Source organism: Doryrhamphus excisus, chromosome 9 (genome assembly GCF_030265055.1).
Source record: "Doryrhamphus excisus isolate RoL2022-K1 chromosome 9, RoL_Dexc_1.0, whole genome shotgun sequence".
Lineage (NCBI taxonomy): Eukaryota > Metazoa > Chordata > Actinopteri > Syngnathiformes > Syngnathidae > Doryrhamphus > Doryrhamphus excisus.
In genome coordinates this window covers 17,167,836-17,184,239 of record NC_080474.1, presented here as the reverse complement: position 1 = coordinate 17,184,239, position 16,404 = coordinate 17,167,836, and positions in this window count along the sequence as shown.

The window sequence follows — 16,404 nt, the reverse complement described above, 5'->3', positions numbered from 1 at the left end:
ATCAGAGATTAGAGCCTCATTAGAACTCCATCTGATAGATCTAATCAGACGTTAGAGGCCTTGGAGATAAAGAGGCCAGACTGAGATAGTTGGGGTCTGCCCAGAGGAGAGATAGTGAATATATTGGTAGAAGGATGCTGCGTTTAGAGCTGCCAGCTCGGAGGCATAGAGGAAGACCAAAGAGGAGGTTTATGGATGTAGTGACATGAGGGTAGTTGGTGTGAGGAAGACAGGGTTGGATGGAAGCGGTTGATTTGCTGTGGCGACGCCTGAGGGAAAAAGCCCAAAGAGAAAGAAGATGTTGTTACGGTGGTGTTGTTATACATCCAAAGATAGCTGACGTTAGCCAAATTACTGTTAATTTGTTGAGAACTTGCATAAATAGTGTCAGGTGTAGTTTGCATACTCAAAGCAGGAGGAGATCAGGATATAACGCTTGCAATCTGTTTGAAAGGTAAGACCCTCTAGGCAGCCACCGATCCGTGACATACAGCAGCTCTTAGTTCAAGTAAAGCACAAAGCTGCATAAGGACCATTATAGGACTTTTTTTTTTTAAATGTTGCTGACAGGCATGTGACTATGGATTCTAATGGCTAAAAATTCAGTCTGTGCAAATGCAATCGGCGAGTTCTTTTTAAGATCATCAAGAAGGGTCAACAATGAGTTCATTTTGAACTTTGAAACAAATGGGAGTTCATTGTCTTTAGAAGTTTAAGATGAATAGCAGAGATACCAAATGATGGATTGAAAGTTGAAGGGGCAGTTAGAGGTTGCAGGCAAGTTTGTAAGAATCAAAACATTAAAAGGAGGAGGCAGACTTGACTGTCTGAAACTTTAATCTGTTGCTTTTCCCTATTGTATTGCTGTTAGACAGTACCTTTACAAGGCTAATGGGTTCTCTGCTTTGTCCCTCTGGTGTCCTTGACCCCCTTGAGTCACTTGATTGCATTTTTCTTTGTTTTGTGTTGTGCCTTGCATTGCAGGATTAGTCACAGTAGACCACATTGAGATTTGTATTTAATTATTATGCAATAAAAAATATATATTTTTTGTTAGTTTTACCATCAAATTGATATTTTTACCCAGGTTTATCTCACCATCACAATCTCATACCAGCCCATAGGCTACTTTTCCATTTGTGGTGCACCTTTACACGTTTGTTTACTCTCACACAACTTGGAGGATGTAAAAAAAAAAAACAGCAGATGTTTACGAATCTTTATAAACAGCCTTGTTCACAGCAACCATTTTATTGGAGCGTCCTGTCGCACTTCTACTTCAGTGATGTACTGTAGGAGAACAGTCGCCACTTTTCGTCCACCTTTAAATACATTTTACTACACTTGTTAATCTAAAATATGGCATCCGTTAGATAAAAATCGTAAAATCAGGTTCACTAAAAATGAAAAATGTGTACCTTAATATCCAACCACTTTCCTGCCACTGGGCACCCTGGTCACACTCGCGGCTTTGACAGCAGACCTGCTGCTATAAAATCATCCATTTTATTCGTTATGCCACTGCTGTGTCCTCCAATTATATATTCCCGCTTCACATTTACATGAAATTCTGCTTTGTTTTCTCACCACCCGAGATTCTGAATGACGGAACAATGAACTCAATGTTGGTTGAATATGGATGTGATCACTTTGTATTGACCTCATATGGTCAAGTCGATACATGGAGAGGACATGACATGAGGTGGGGTTTCGTACGCACAATTCTACTTAAGGTGCCAATTTTAATAAGTCTACATATTTATGTCCATATGTAGATTTGTGGTTTCTTGCGTGCATAGACCCAGAATTCCATACAATTACATAAATAAGTCCCTCCTGAACTTTTCATTTATTGGCTCACACTACCTTTCCTGATTTACCCTACCAGTATTTCAGAGTTTTCCGATATCCCAGAGTCACATGCGGTTCTTCAGCCTTCTTTTTGTGAACTACTTAGTGCCCTTGTAGTAAAAATAGTAAAATAAAACAAGATAGGAGCAGAGCAGGAAAACTGCCAAGGTAAAAGCCAAAAGGCAATGGCCGACAAAATAAGATAAGAAATTGCATTATAAATCACAGCATGTAAATTGGCGGTCAAGGAGAAAGCTGACGTGGACCAGAACAAAGAACACAGAGGAACAATCTGGCATCTTTGTGGTGTGGATGCAGCGGCTTATGAATGGAACTAATTGCAGATTGCATCCACCTGGCTCCATGCTCAGCCACCAGCCACCAGCCAAAGTTGCCTGCAAACATAAAGCCTAACAGGAAGTGACTAGCGGAAAGAGGGACTTACACAAATAAAGGCGTGATGGGATAACGACTGTGACACAGATCAAAGCACATTTAATTGTACAGACGTTGTAGAGAGTTCTTGGCAGCTAAAGTCAGCTATGGATTTCTTCTGGGGGAGTTACATCACGACGGACATGCTCCTACGTGCTGGCTACATGTAAAAAAGGGGAAAATCAGACGCGCACGCGACCTGCATGGATTTTCAACCCATCCCAACCTTATCTTGTAGTTCCATGGGGGGGGGGTTACCAAAGTGGTCTCAAGCCTAGCATGTACGAGTTGCACTCCGCACTCACAATCTAAAAGCTACCAATTTGCAGAGCGGCAAATACATGGGTACCGTAAATCACTTGGGAATTTTGGGGGGAATGATTACTACTTCCACATTTCTCAACTGATTCCGGACATCTGGACTATATTCAGTATTCCAAAAATTGTGTTTTTCACGTTTTCTAGCCAAAATGCTTCTTGAAATGAATGATATTTTGTCGCATTTCTAAACCCTTTCAAACCATTTCAGCATTAAAACATTCAGGCTTTACATATTTCCCAAATTCTAACTTTTCAATTAATTTGTGTACAGTATTTCAGTTTAGCTTCCTTCACAAATGTCCTTCTTTAGTTATTCCTTATTAACAATTTTCTTATTAACAATTTTCATGTCCTCAAAAATCACTTGTCCAGGAATTTTCATTTTTCTTTTTTTTTTTATAATTCCATATTTTTCTGTACAACATTTCAGCTTCAGCTTTACAGCATGCACACCCAATTTCATCAGAAATTGCTTCTCGACAAAAGGCTGTAGAGATGCCTGCTAAAACACAATGAGTGCCACCTTAGTAAAGTAAGTATATGGTCTTAACATGTGCGTTGCATAATCTGCGTGATAACTTCATGGCAGAATGGGGCGTCACTGCTGTCTTGCAGCAGCAGCTTAAGGGTGATCTGTCAAACTACAGTGAAGGCAAAGAGGCTGCATGCACGCACAGCTCTTATGGAGTATTGTATTTTGTAACAAATTGTACATATTTTAACTCAAAAACATAATAATGTACCTTTCTTGAATGCATGGATTAGTTCACTGCCGTCTACTGGTGGCTCGAATCAGTTGAATTTATGAATTCCGGGTCCTCAGGTGTTTTCACTCCCAGGGTTGTCAAGTGTAGTAAAATCTTGCTCAATGACCCATTTTCCAGATAGGGGATGGCACCTTTTACTGTGTCTTCCATTACACTTCACCTGAAAAGAAAGAATGATGAAGTGCAATCACCTCAAGGTCAAAGAGCTTGCACAGAGGTAGCGGCTAATAATCAGCAAGGGTATCCACACTAACACAAATAAAGTGATCCACGGTGTCATGCTGCAGGATGTTAACACTTACATCCAAAGCTGGGACAGAGTAAGATTTTCAGAAACAAAGTAGTCTAACAGCAACATCATGGAATTCATTGACTTGGGTGGGAACAAGTTCCCTGTGTGTAAATAGGCCTGTAGGAATTGATGCCTTTCTGCCAAAGTGCTCCAGAGGATTTTAAAGTTGTGGAGCTTTCATGCACATTCTTTCAAATATGTATATCTTCCAAAACATTCAAGTTTTGTCTCGTCACACCACAGAGTATTTTCTCTAAAGGTCTTAGGGAGATCTTTCCTGACAAAATTGAAACAAGCCTTCATGTTTTTTTTGTTCAGTGGTGGATTTGGTCTTTGAGTGCTGCCACGCAGGCATCAACACTGACTTTAACTGAGGCAAGTGAGGCCTGTAGTTGTTTGGATGTTGTTGTGGAGTTTTTGTGACATCTTGGATGAGTAATTGCTGTGCTTTTTGAGTAATTTGGGTTGGTGGAACACCACTGTTACATGTTCTTGCCATTTGTGGACAATGGCTCTCACTTTGGTTTGCTGGAGTCCAAAAGCTTTATAAATTGCTTTAAAACCTTTTCCATACTGATATAACCCTATCCTGAAAATGTCAGAATTGGTCTGAGTCAAAGCTTTTCATTGTACTTTACACACTAGGCAGCAAGAAACCCGAGAGCAAGGCTTGTGTTTGTAATTATTGATGTGGTTGTAATTTATTGTCTTAAAAGTTCTTGATTTTTTGTGTTTGGTTGTGTTGTCATTGACTAATATTTAAATTAGTTTGATAGTCTGAAACATTTAAGTATGACAAACATTCAAAAACATAAGAAATCAACACACTTTTCCCCATTTTCCACACTACTGTATATAAAGAATATAAATAATTTGTCATTGTGTTCAAATTCCTACTTGTCAGTTGCACTTGAACATATTTTAGAGAAAAAAGTACAGCATCACATGTACTTTGGGTATGACATATTTTCTGCATTTTAGACAAAGTCCTGGAATTAGAAAGGGTTAAAGGCAGCTGCCTTCAGATATTTCAATGACTATCTGCTGGTGCTCGTTAAAGGACCTCCTTAAGGATGACTTTCTCAAATTACGTCTGTGTGGTGGTGGAAAGGAGAACCTGACAAATTCCTGCGTGGAATTACTGTACTTAATTACAAAATGTGACAATCTTTGGGTATTGTTGATGGAGCAGTCTGCAGTTCCTTTTAGATGTTTTCCTCATAATGAGGCATGAAGGATGTCCTTTTATGCCTCTATTGCTGTATATCTCAGGGCTATCTGTGCGAAAAATGAATAACTCTTCTTCACTCTGAGTGCTCTTTCAATTTGAAATACTGAAGAGGACTCTTCCGTATCCCCGGCTGGGAAATGGTGTGAATTGATGGAAAGGTCAAAATTAAATTAAAAAAAGGATAGGACCTGCAGAGGGGAGGAATCTAAACGATCATCACATCGTAAAAGTCAGAGATATGTAGCAGGAAGTGATGTGCCTCATGGATTTCCATTAACAATACAGTGATGGAGAACATTACACACATGCTCAGGGAGGTTGAGTAACTGATATGCCATTTCCCTTATCCCCTAAATCCTAAGCTTTCGAGCACGTTGAAAACATGCACATAGATAATAAACAAAAGCAATTGATAGGACTTGAGTCTTTTCGCAGCAGCTGTCAAATAAATAGGCTTGACGACAGAGTGCTTTTCAGCACAAGTACAGCTGGGACTCTGAATAGTATTGGAGTGCAACGTGACAAACAGCTCATTCTCACACTTGGATTTTGCACGTGTGTGTGTGTAATTCTTAAATAAATATGATAAATCCATATTTATGTGCAGGACTTGAGTGGGATAGCTAATCAATCTTGCCTTAAGCAAATTATCCTGCGTCTTACATGGCTGTCACTTTGGACTGCATTCAAGCATCACATGTTAATGGGTTCATACAATGTAGCTATTACATTAATTACATTTCAAGCCTCGGCTCATGTTTCCATGTATTTTTTTTGGCATTTGCAAACCTTCCGCATATCTATGTCTTTATCTAGCATATTTAGAGTATTTATCAATGTAATAATTATGTGGAACAAAATCTTGCACGGATTATTCTATTCACCCATTTGTGAAAAGGAGATGCAAAGGCGGGGTAATCTAATGTTATATTATAATGACATAAACAATAGAATGGCTGTGTACCATAATTACACTGTGATTGCTTCGAGAGGAAACAAGTTGATGCATTCAGTGATGAGTGTTCCTTGTCCATCACTTTGCATTCTATTCTATGCATGTCTTGAATAAAGTAACAGATGTAAAAAACACACTAATGGCACCCCTTTTACATTGGTACAGTGCAATGTTCCATGGTTGCAAACGCACTCCCATGGTGGAAGAATACAGTATGTAGTAGCATATTACTACACTACTTTTTGAATAACTGAATAATTTTCATTGTACGTTGCTATAATTAAGTTAAGTTGCTATAATTTATTATTATTCAGCTATATGTGTAATGTGTATGTGTGGAAGAGAGTTTTTTTTTGTCATAAACTTTATTCTAACAACTTCTTTCCCTTACAGATACGAATAAATGACAGCTGTATTCGTTTCATACTCTTAAATACTCGGCAACAATGCATTATCCGTAATTCAGCGGCACTTCAAACATCACACAAATGTCTTTATAATGCATGTGTACTGTGTATGTGTGTAAGAGTGTTTTTTTTGTAATAAACTTTATTCCTAACAACTTCTTTCCTTTACAGATATGGATAAATGACAGTTGCATTCGTTTCATACTCTTAAATACTATGCAACAATGCATTATCCGTGATTCAGCAGCACTCCAAACATCACAAAAATGTCTTCACAATGCATGTGGGTGTGTAAATAAACACAAAGTGGATATTCTTTTCACTCACTTTGTAACTTAATATGGATGTCCAATTTGCTACATTTAGGCATGCTGGAAAAGACACTGAAAACAACTACATTTTACCTAAATTATGTGATTTCTTATTGACATTATTGATGGATATTATTGACCCCTCATTGATCATAATAACACAGTTAAAGTGTGATTCAAATGTTCTGTTACATCTAAAGACACTAGTGTGAGAAAAATAACTTTTTAGACTTATGTGGTACCTTTGATTGACATGTTCAGTTAATCTGTAGATGTTAATACATACAAATACAAATAATCATGTTCTGTCATTTATCTTTCTGTTTATTAAAAACAGTAAAAATGGGAATACCTGAGACCTTGACACATTGATAATGGTGATTAATCGATTTTAAAACAGTGATTAATCTGATTAAAATGTTTAATCATTTGACAGCCCTACTCTAAAGACAAGGTCAGCCAAAGCGTCCATAAAATGAAACAGATTCTTGACTGAAGCAAATCTTTCAGGACATTCTGTCTCATTCATAACATGAAAACCAAAATTTGATAAAACCCATGTCATTTATTTGCCATTTGAACATTTGTCAAAGTCAATAAGTGTTCAATAATAATAATAATGGTTTCAATAATCCAATTGCTTTGTTGTTGAGCATGTTGTGAATGAATATAAGACTTAGGGGTATATTTACCAAACCTGTGCAATTTACAATCAAAGGCACGAACATTTCTACCACCGCGGGTTATTTACAAAGATTTGAGGCGTGAAAAAGCCTGAGTTAAACTGATTTGCATAATAAAGTTTAAAAAAATGCTGCTGCCTGATTTAATGTGTGTAAAATACTAGCTTTGGGGATGGAGAAAGAATATTGTGTGTTTCTGTGGTGTGACTTGTAATACTTGAAGTCAAATATGTTTGTTTAACCTTTTAAAGGGGCCGCAACCCATTTCAGGGGGCAAAAAGTGATGCTATAATTTAGTTTGTCTAATCACACTTGTAGTTCAGTAATTTGGTCCAGACCCAATATATATATTATGCATACAGTATATTATACAGTACACATACCAGAATATTCTTCGGCATTAAACATTCACAATGCCTAAGATGCCGCTTATTTTCTATTATTATGTCTACTATATTGGGTAATAGACATGTAAAGATAACTACAGATGTGTTATGTCATGTCTGTGGGTAATGGTAATACCAGAAAACATATTTGGCAGGTCATTAAAAGGTTTTATATGCTGTAATTATGAAAATAATACATTTATTATTGAATTGTACTTTGTAAAAATTTACTTACTGCGGTCAGGTCTGGACCCAATTAATTTAGCGAGGGATTATTGTATTGAAAATATTGTCTCAACCAAAAGCATCACAGGATGGATCTTTGACTGAAGGTGACGGGTGGGCGTCTGAGTTTCATAGAGAGTTTGAGACAATAAAACCTATATCAAACTTTATATCTTGGTATCTCTTCTTTTGCACAACCTAAAATCAAGCTTTCCAACTTGAACAATGCTGGAGGCATTTGTACACCAGCATCCTCATGTAGACTGATGCTGAACATGGCTGAAAAGGCCAGCAGTACTCACTGCAGATGAAAAATATGGAAATAGTTGATGGAGACAGGTCAAATTATTGATACACTGGTTGAAAATATGTATTTGCCTACTGAGATAAAGCCAACCCACTTGATATACAGCACTGTGCTTTCCATTCCAATGACCCATTGACATGTGTTGTGAGATTACGATGACTCCAATGAATATTGTCCTCTTTTTGGTTTTTGATTGTGAATTTCAATGTACATATACATGACTGCCAATAACTTGTACATCAAGACATCATTATTCTACTATTTGCTTGCTGCTCATAAAAGATGTCTGTCCATTCTTGACAAGCTACTATAAGACTGTAGCACAGATGCAGAGAAGGAGGGAATGATGGCAAAAACAAAGCCTTGTAATGGCTGCTCACGGAGAGTGTGATTGTCCATATGCACAAAGGTAGAGCAAAATCAGGATACTCTCAGGAAACAAGAAAAAAAAAGACACCGTGAAAAGTAATTAGTAGGCCTACAACAACAAAAAAAAAAACATAGCTATCCAGGCAGCTGGAGCAGAGCAACATGGCTGGCAGGAAGACGAGGAAACAGAGAAAAGACTATACACAAAAAACAGGAATCTACAAAAACAGGATTAGGAATAATTTGACCATGATAAAAAGATACTGGAGGAAGCTGAAGAAGTAAGATAACTCTCAGGGCTTACCACATGTACAAAGTCGCATGGAAGAAGATGAAGGGAACAATCCGGCATCTCACCGCAGCAGCTGCTATGCTTAAAGAAAAAGTACACTTAAAAAAAATGTTGCCTATTATCCACAATACCTATGTGCAACAAGAACAAACATCTTTCCCTTTCCTGTGCATTCAAGATACCTCATGCTGGCAGTTTTTCACTAACAACACATGCTACTTCAACAACAACAGCATAGAGAGCACGTGCTGTCACTTTGCAATAGCCGCCGACAATGAATACATTGGGACAAATTAGCATCCATAACCTTATCTTGATACAGAAGATGAGCTACAGGTTTTAGGAGCTGTGTGGGTAAGAAGAGGGCGATATGTCAAAGCAGATGGGAGATAAGAGAGTCAGGACCGGCATGACTTGATGGTGTGAATGTGGAGCTTGCTAAGCCATGCCGGAAAAAAAAAATTGAGTGCTTCTGCTGCACTGAGTGGCACACATTGTTACCATCGGATGGAAAGGCTTTGTGTATCTGGTGAGGAGGACACCGCTCCAAGAGACTGCATCAAAATGAAAAAAAAAATATTGTTAGTGCTAACAAACTCTGCAGTGGTATAAACTTTATTCCACCTATATCAATCCACAGAGGAAGTCACAATGATATTGATTCTGAAGCATATTGGATGTTTTTCTTGATAGGTGCATTACGTGCATTGTTAATGAAAAACCGTCCTCACAACACGTGTCTGTATGCCGCTAGACAGCCAGCGAACCAATGAAGAAAACTCCGCACACAAGGTTTGATTTTCTTGCTTTATGAAGCTTTCTTGTAAAAAAAATAAGTGGTAACTGAAACATACAGAAAAAATAAAATAAAATTCCAATACTGCTCATGTTGCAGGCTAAACACACATCAGCTAACAGTTAGCTAAAACACGTACACCAACTGCAAATGCAAGCTAGCAAGCAGTAGCATGAAGTTAGCAAACTTGACAAAACAAGTGCTTTATACACCAATAGACTTACAAAGACGATAATTTCCCAAGAAACAAGCGTTTAGAGCAACTTTCAGCGTGTTTATGAGGTTTTCCTATTCGTTTCTGCCGTGAGGCCAGCCTGCTTTTCACCGAGAGAAGACGACAAAGCTTGTCTATATATGAGAGCACTCACTCTCTAGTGGCCCAAACGATACTTTGTAGAGAAGATGTCTCACTCTGTAAACTTTTCAACCTTAGCGTTTTTAACAATATTTATTATAACTTTTAGCTATTTATTACTTTCATTTGAACTAAATTAATGTCTTTGACCCAAAGACATGACAGCCAGCATGAGGCACCTATCTAGAACGCACAGAAAACATAGAAATAGAATTTCTGTCTCTATGTTATACTGGTCTAAAGCAGCCAGCCAAACCAGATACAATCCAGTTTTGAAAATAATTCAAAATAATGAATATTTTAAATAGAAAGCATTTTAAATAATCTATTTTGAATTTGGAATCATAAGCATGACAGAGGAATGTTGACACCCTTCCCAAAGTGGTGATATGGTAAGGTTATAAGGGAATGCCCTTCACAGTGCTATAAAATAAAGGAGCAAGCCTTTTTGACTTGCTGATCTGATGCAATAAACCAAATAAAAGTCATCACTCTATTTGAGGTCAGAAGGCTTTGCAATGATAGAATGCTAAGCCAATGGCAGCTGTCAGTGTTTTTCATTGTGCTTTGCCGTTATGCACTCTGCTTTATTATATTTTTGCCAACATTAGACATGGATCATTGCATGGCCACACTCTTATGCTCACTGCTGTTCCACTCACGATCCAGAAGATGCTGTTTTTGCCGACTCTCCTGCTTCAGAGCTGGCAACACCTACGGTAAAAGCTAAGCTTCATGCTGTCTCTTCCGCAAAGCATCAAGCATTTATGGAACCTGCTGTCAGAGATTTTGACAATGTGGTGAGTGTGCCTGTTAATGCACAATTTTGAATATATTATGAACTTGTGAATTATTTCTTTCTTTGTGTTTTAATTATTTGAATAATGACCTTTGTTAAAATAGTCCTTAAAATTTGAATATTAATATAGAAGTGGTCCCTTGCTGATTTAGTATGTTTAATCCTGACAAAGAAGAACAAAGAAAACTTTTGATGATTGATTCATTGTAATGGAGAAAAACATTCATTCATTCATTCATTTTCTACCGCTTTTCCTCACGAGGGACGCGGCGGGTGCTGGAGCCTGTCCCAGCCGTCTTCAGGCTGGTGGCCAGCCAATCACAGGGCACATATAGACAAACAACCATTCACACTCAGGTTCATACAATGTGACATACATGGACAATTTGGAGTCGCCAATTAACCTAGCATGTTTTTGGAATGTTGGAGGAAATGCACAGGGAGAACATGCAAACTCCACACACAGATGGCCAAGGGTGGAATTGAAACCCGGTCTCCGAGCTTTGAGGTCTGCACGCTAACCACTAGGCCACCGTGCAGCCCTTGGAGAAAAACAGTGTAAAAAAAAATAATGAAAGGCCAGCAGGAAATCAAACTCTTTTTTGAGACATCCTCTTAATGAGTAGAACTGTATCTTCATAAACAACTCGGAAGTAGTCAGTGCCTCATCAGCACCAGCACGCAGGGGTGGCTGTGTCCAAAAATATGCCACATTTGGTCAAATGACTCGCATCATAGTCACCCGATGAACCTTTCAGCCCACCCTCGTACCATCTTGTCCCTGAGGTCCTTTGACAGATCTTTGGATGGAAGAGACTCTTTGCGTGACGGGAGTTTTTTGATCCACATATGAGTGAGATTAGGAGTACTTTTTCCTAAAGGGGCAGGCCTAATTAGTATGTTTCATGGTATGTGGCGGTCAGAAGGCTTGCTTGCTGACTTGCTGGTAAAATATATATTCCTCAATCAAATACAAAATAACTTAACATTATTTTCTGGATTTGTTTGCTGTTCATATCCATGTAATGTTCGCTCGGCATGTTGCCATGTTGCCGCGAGTCACTACGCGCCAATCACATAATCTTCCAACATAATGCGCGAACTGGCACCAACTGGCGCCGGCCAAGTGGACTACTAGCGTCATTGGCGCAACTTGGCGCACGCCATTACATTCCTGAGGATTCCAATAGGGATCTCGACATTTGGTTCCACTTCGCACTGATTGCTTGATGCAAGTGACGCCACGAAAATTTTAAACATTTTGAAATTTTTTTGTCACCGTTATGGGCCACAACAAGCCAGTTGGGAGGCAGTTTGAGCCACTGCAAGCCACTAGGCACCTTATTGGCGACACCACAGCAAGTTACAGATTTTCACCATTGTTCATCAATCTTTGTCAAAACTAGACAAATTTGTGGTAAATGATGTTGCTGTCTGAGCTGAAGCAGCATTTGGAGCCTACACATTCACAACTTTATTCACACTATAAGGGCTGACGTCTGACCTATGTACACTCTCACAGTGTAAGGCAACCAATCAATCAAGAGAGCCTCATGGCATTAAAATATGCTCTCTTACATACGTAGCTGCCTGTGTCATCACAAAAATCATCAGTATGACATTCAAAGGTTCTTAACAGCTACTATAATGTTTTGTTCTTTTTTACTGTTTTTGATATGCTTTATCCATTTTGCTGAGTCAAGGAGACTCAGTACCCTTGACATTACCCCCTGTTGTATATCTATTTATCTCCCACTGCCATGACATCCCATAAATACAGAACATCACACTTAGTGAATTTTGAAGCATTGCAGTATTTTATGATGCCTCGTGGCTGGCATGATATTTGCCATATACGTATTATGGGATGGCATTACTCAATATTGATACATTATTATATATATTGATGCATCATTGATGAAATCTAACCCATTTGTGTAGCCCATGTTATATAAAAAATATATATTATATATATATTATTTTTATTTTTATTTTTATTTTTATTTTTATTTTTATTTTTTTTATTTTTATTTTTATTTTTATTTTTATTTTTATTTTTATTTTTATTTTTATATAATCATACTAATTAATGTCATAGATGTGTACAACAGCAGATACTGTATGTTACATTGTTTTGTTTTTTGCTTAGGCCTCAGTTTACAGTTCTCATACATTGTCTCGGTTATCATACAATATTGTGCATAACAAACTGTTGTATTTAACCTATGGCACGTTCAAGCTTGTGTTATGAATAAAGATGTGGCGGGACTACTCCCAGCACTGCTTGTTTATTCAGACATCTTGGATCACACACCCCACAACAAATCTCACAATGATTAGTTTACACAAAATTACAGCATCCTGTCAGCCTTTGTCCACAATCAAGTCTTCAGTCATGGTAAAATTGACGTTAAATGTTCATTTATCCATTTCATTTGTCTTGTATGTGTATTTATAGCCCCTTTGCATTGCTTTCTGCATGTCAACCTGTAATTGTACTCTATTATAAGTGTTTTGTGTGAACATTTGTGGGTATCTGAAAAAGATTAATTGGATTTGCATTATTTCTTATGGGAAAAATACCCAGCACCCTGCTGAGGATAAATAGGTGGCAGTGATGTCATATTGAGGAGACATTATCTTAACAATGCATAGATTCATCCACGGCGTGTTGGACATTCCTCACTTTTCGTGTGGAAGTGGTAGGATTTTGTTTTCTTACTTTGTCTTTTTCCCTACTTCACTTGAAATCAGAATAAATAAATTAGAGGCTAACTAGTTAGCTCGGTAGCACACTGATGCTTAAAGTGGTGGCCGTCTGTTTTGTCCCTGCAGTGCTGCTGTAGCTTGTGATGTAAACAAAGTATAGAATAGGTTTACAATGGTTTACAATAATTGTGAAACTCCTCTTTAAAAAGTCATAAACAGATTTTCTATGCTCTATTTAGGAATAAAATAATTTTCAATTGAAATCTACCATGCGGAAATTCACTGATTACACTTGGGTCTAGAACCAATTAACCGCGACAAAAAAGAGATGACCGTATGTCATGACTTAGTGAGTTCAAAGTCAGTTTTAATGAAACAATTTTACCACATTTAAATAAATTAGCTATTTGGGTTCAATACTGTTAATTTAGTTGTATTATCTAAATTATTTAGAGATCAAGGATTTGTGTAGCCATTACCAATTAGCTTACTTTTTACATTTGACATTTATTAAATGTTGTCTGCTGTGGTTTCTCATTCTATGCCTTCACGTTTAATATGTTAATATTTTACTTCGGACTTCTGGCTTTCAATTATTTATTCGTACACTCGATGGGGCAAACTTTTTCCATTCGATGAATGCAGCAAAAAAATCAATTGAGGATGAATAATACAAAAATAAAATAAAACCGTACTGTTTGCTTTTTTATTGTTGTTGTCAAACATACAGGCTTTGGAATGGTTAAAATCACAAAATATATTTGATATGTAACCATAAAAATGTGATTCATATCCATATTGATAACAATACACTTTATTTGAAATTTGTCTCTGCATTTAACTCATCAGGAGCAGTGGGCAGGAATAGTGTAGTGCCTGGGGACTTGACCTTGGTCGTAAGTCAGTATTTCGGTCAGTATTGTATCCATGTGTGGGCGACTCTGGATATGATGTATAATTCAGTAGTAGAGTAGTTTGGAAGGACTGACTTTGAAAGAATCATAATGATCTTTTGGGAAAAAAAGTATTTTGAATTTGAGATACAGTGAATCCCGTTTGTCAAAATCCCTCAGAGTGTTTTATTATATAGTGTGACTTGAAACTTTGGCCAGAGACATAAAGAGAATTGGTGATAATAAAGGATTTCAAGATGTCATTTTCTCACTTTGCCTCAGATTGGTGAGAAGCCTTCAGGGTGAGCCGCCACCTTGAGCCAATGACTTTACGTCTCAGCTTCAAACCCAGTCTCCAAGTGAAGATAATAAAGCGGCCGTGGTTGCCCTTAGTCCACCTTCATGTATTCAAGCCCAAGGGAAGGAATAACAAGCTTCTGTGTGGTGAGAAAGTAGGCTGATGTACTTCTGACTGGTCTGTACGGGTGTTCAGGTCACTCTGCTACCATGATTATTTTTGATCTCTGTCATTGTTTCTTTTGTACAAACCTAACACCCACCCATTGTGAATAATTATATAAAGTTTTTTTTAACTTTCCCACGGGTCCTTCCTCAACCATTTGCAGCTGTAATATATTTTTATGATAGAATTGTGTTTTAATTTCAAAATCCAGACTAGTAAACAAAAAAAAAAATCTGGACCTGTTTACACATTGTACTTCCTGTACACTAACTGTATTTAACGTATTAAATGTGTGCATTTTCAACAGTTACAGGAGGATACGGGTCTCATACTTGTGCATAGCTACTCTGAAGAATTTAAGTTCTGACAATAAATAGGGAATCTGTTCGTAAAAACCGAGGACCCCCTGTATTCATTCATTCATTCATTTTCTACCACTTTTTCTCACGAGGGTCTTGGGGGTGCTGGAGCCTATCCCAGCTGTCTTCAGGCGAGAGGCGGGGTACACCCTGGACTGGTCGCCAGCCAATCACAGGACCCCCTCTATATATATTTAAAATATGAACAACCTTGATCTTGGCTTTGTGTTGTAGGTGACGAATTGTATTATTATTATTACCATTAGCATTAGGTTAAAAAAATGTGAGTACTGAGTACTTGATGAGCCCATAAAAAAGTCTATATTTGAAACACTCCACCCCCAATCATCCAACTAGCTTGCTGTTGACAGTCTTCGATTTAAGATCAACATTTGTACATAAAGTGACTGTTATAATTATTACATTTACGTATCTCCAGAATCCCTCTCTCTTTGCCATTGTTCACTTGCAACACAATCAAGGTTTATGCTTTAAATATGTCTTAGACACGTATTAAACAGGATTATAAGGCGCTTCATCAATTCCTTGTCGATTTGGAGGGAAAGTAAAGGCTTTAAGTACATCTTATAGTGTGGAAAATACGGTACTTCTATTTTGAAAATGTGCTATGAGCTGTTAGGCCACAATTTAGACACCCACAGACAGAGGTGAGGTTGCATTCAAAAATAGTTTTTTTTAATAAAGTAAAGGACACGTACAATAACAAAGAGCCAACTTCAATGCCGAGCTTGATTTGACTAGAAGACAAATAACAGTGCCACCAGAACAGGATGATCAAAAAAGGCATAGAGAGAAAACAGGCAGAGGGGAAAAAATGCAGACTACTGGAGAACAGGTGGGTCAGATGAAGTCGATAAAACGTCAGGGAGATGAATGGACGGAGCATGACAGTCGAAACAATCCAACATCTCCCTGCCGCTGACTCCGAAGAAGGTGATGATTTTGTGGCTCCTCCTGGCACCAGAAAAACAGGTATCTGACACACAAACAACAAACCGGGAGAAGTGACACAATACTCAATAAAAGGCCACATAGACCATGACAACCATTTTTATGTATACTTCATAAGTTAAAACATAAACAATACTGAATTAATAACATTAAAAACTGAATTAAAGAGTGACTCGGGCTGCACGGCGATCGAGTGGTTAGCACACAGACCTCACAGCCAGGAGAC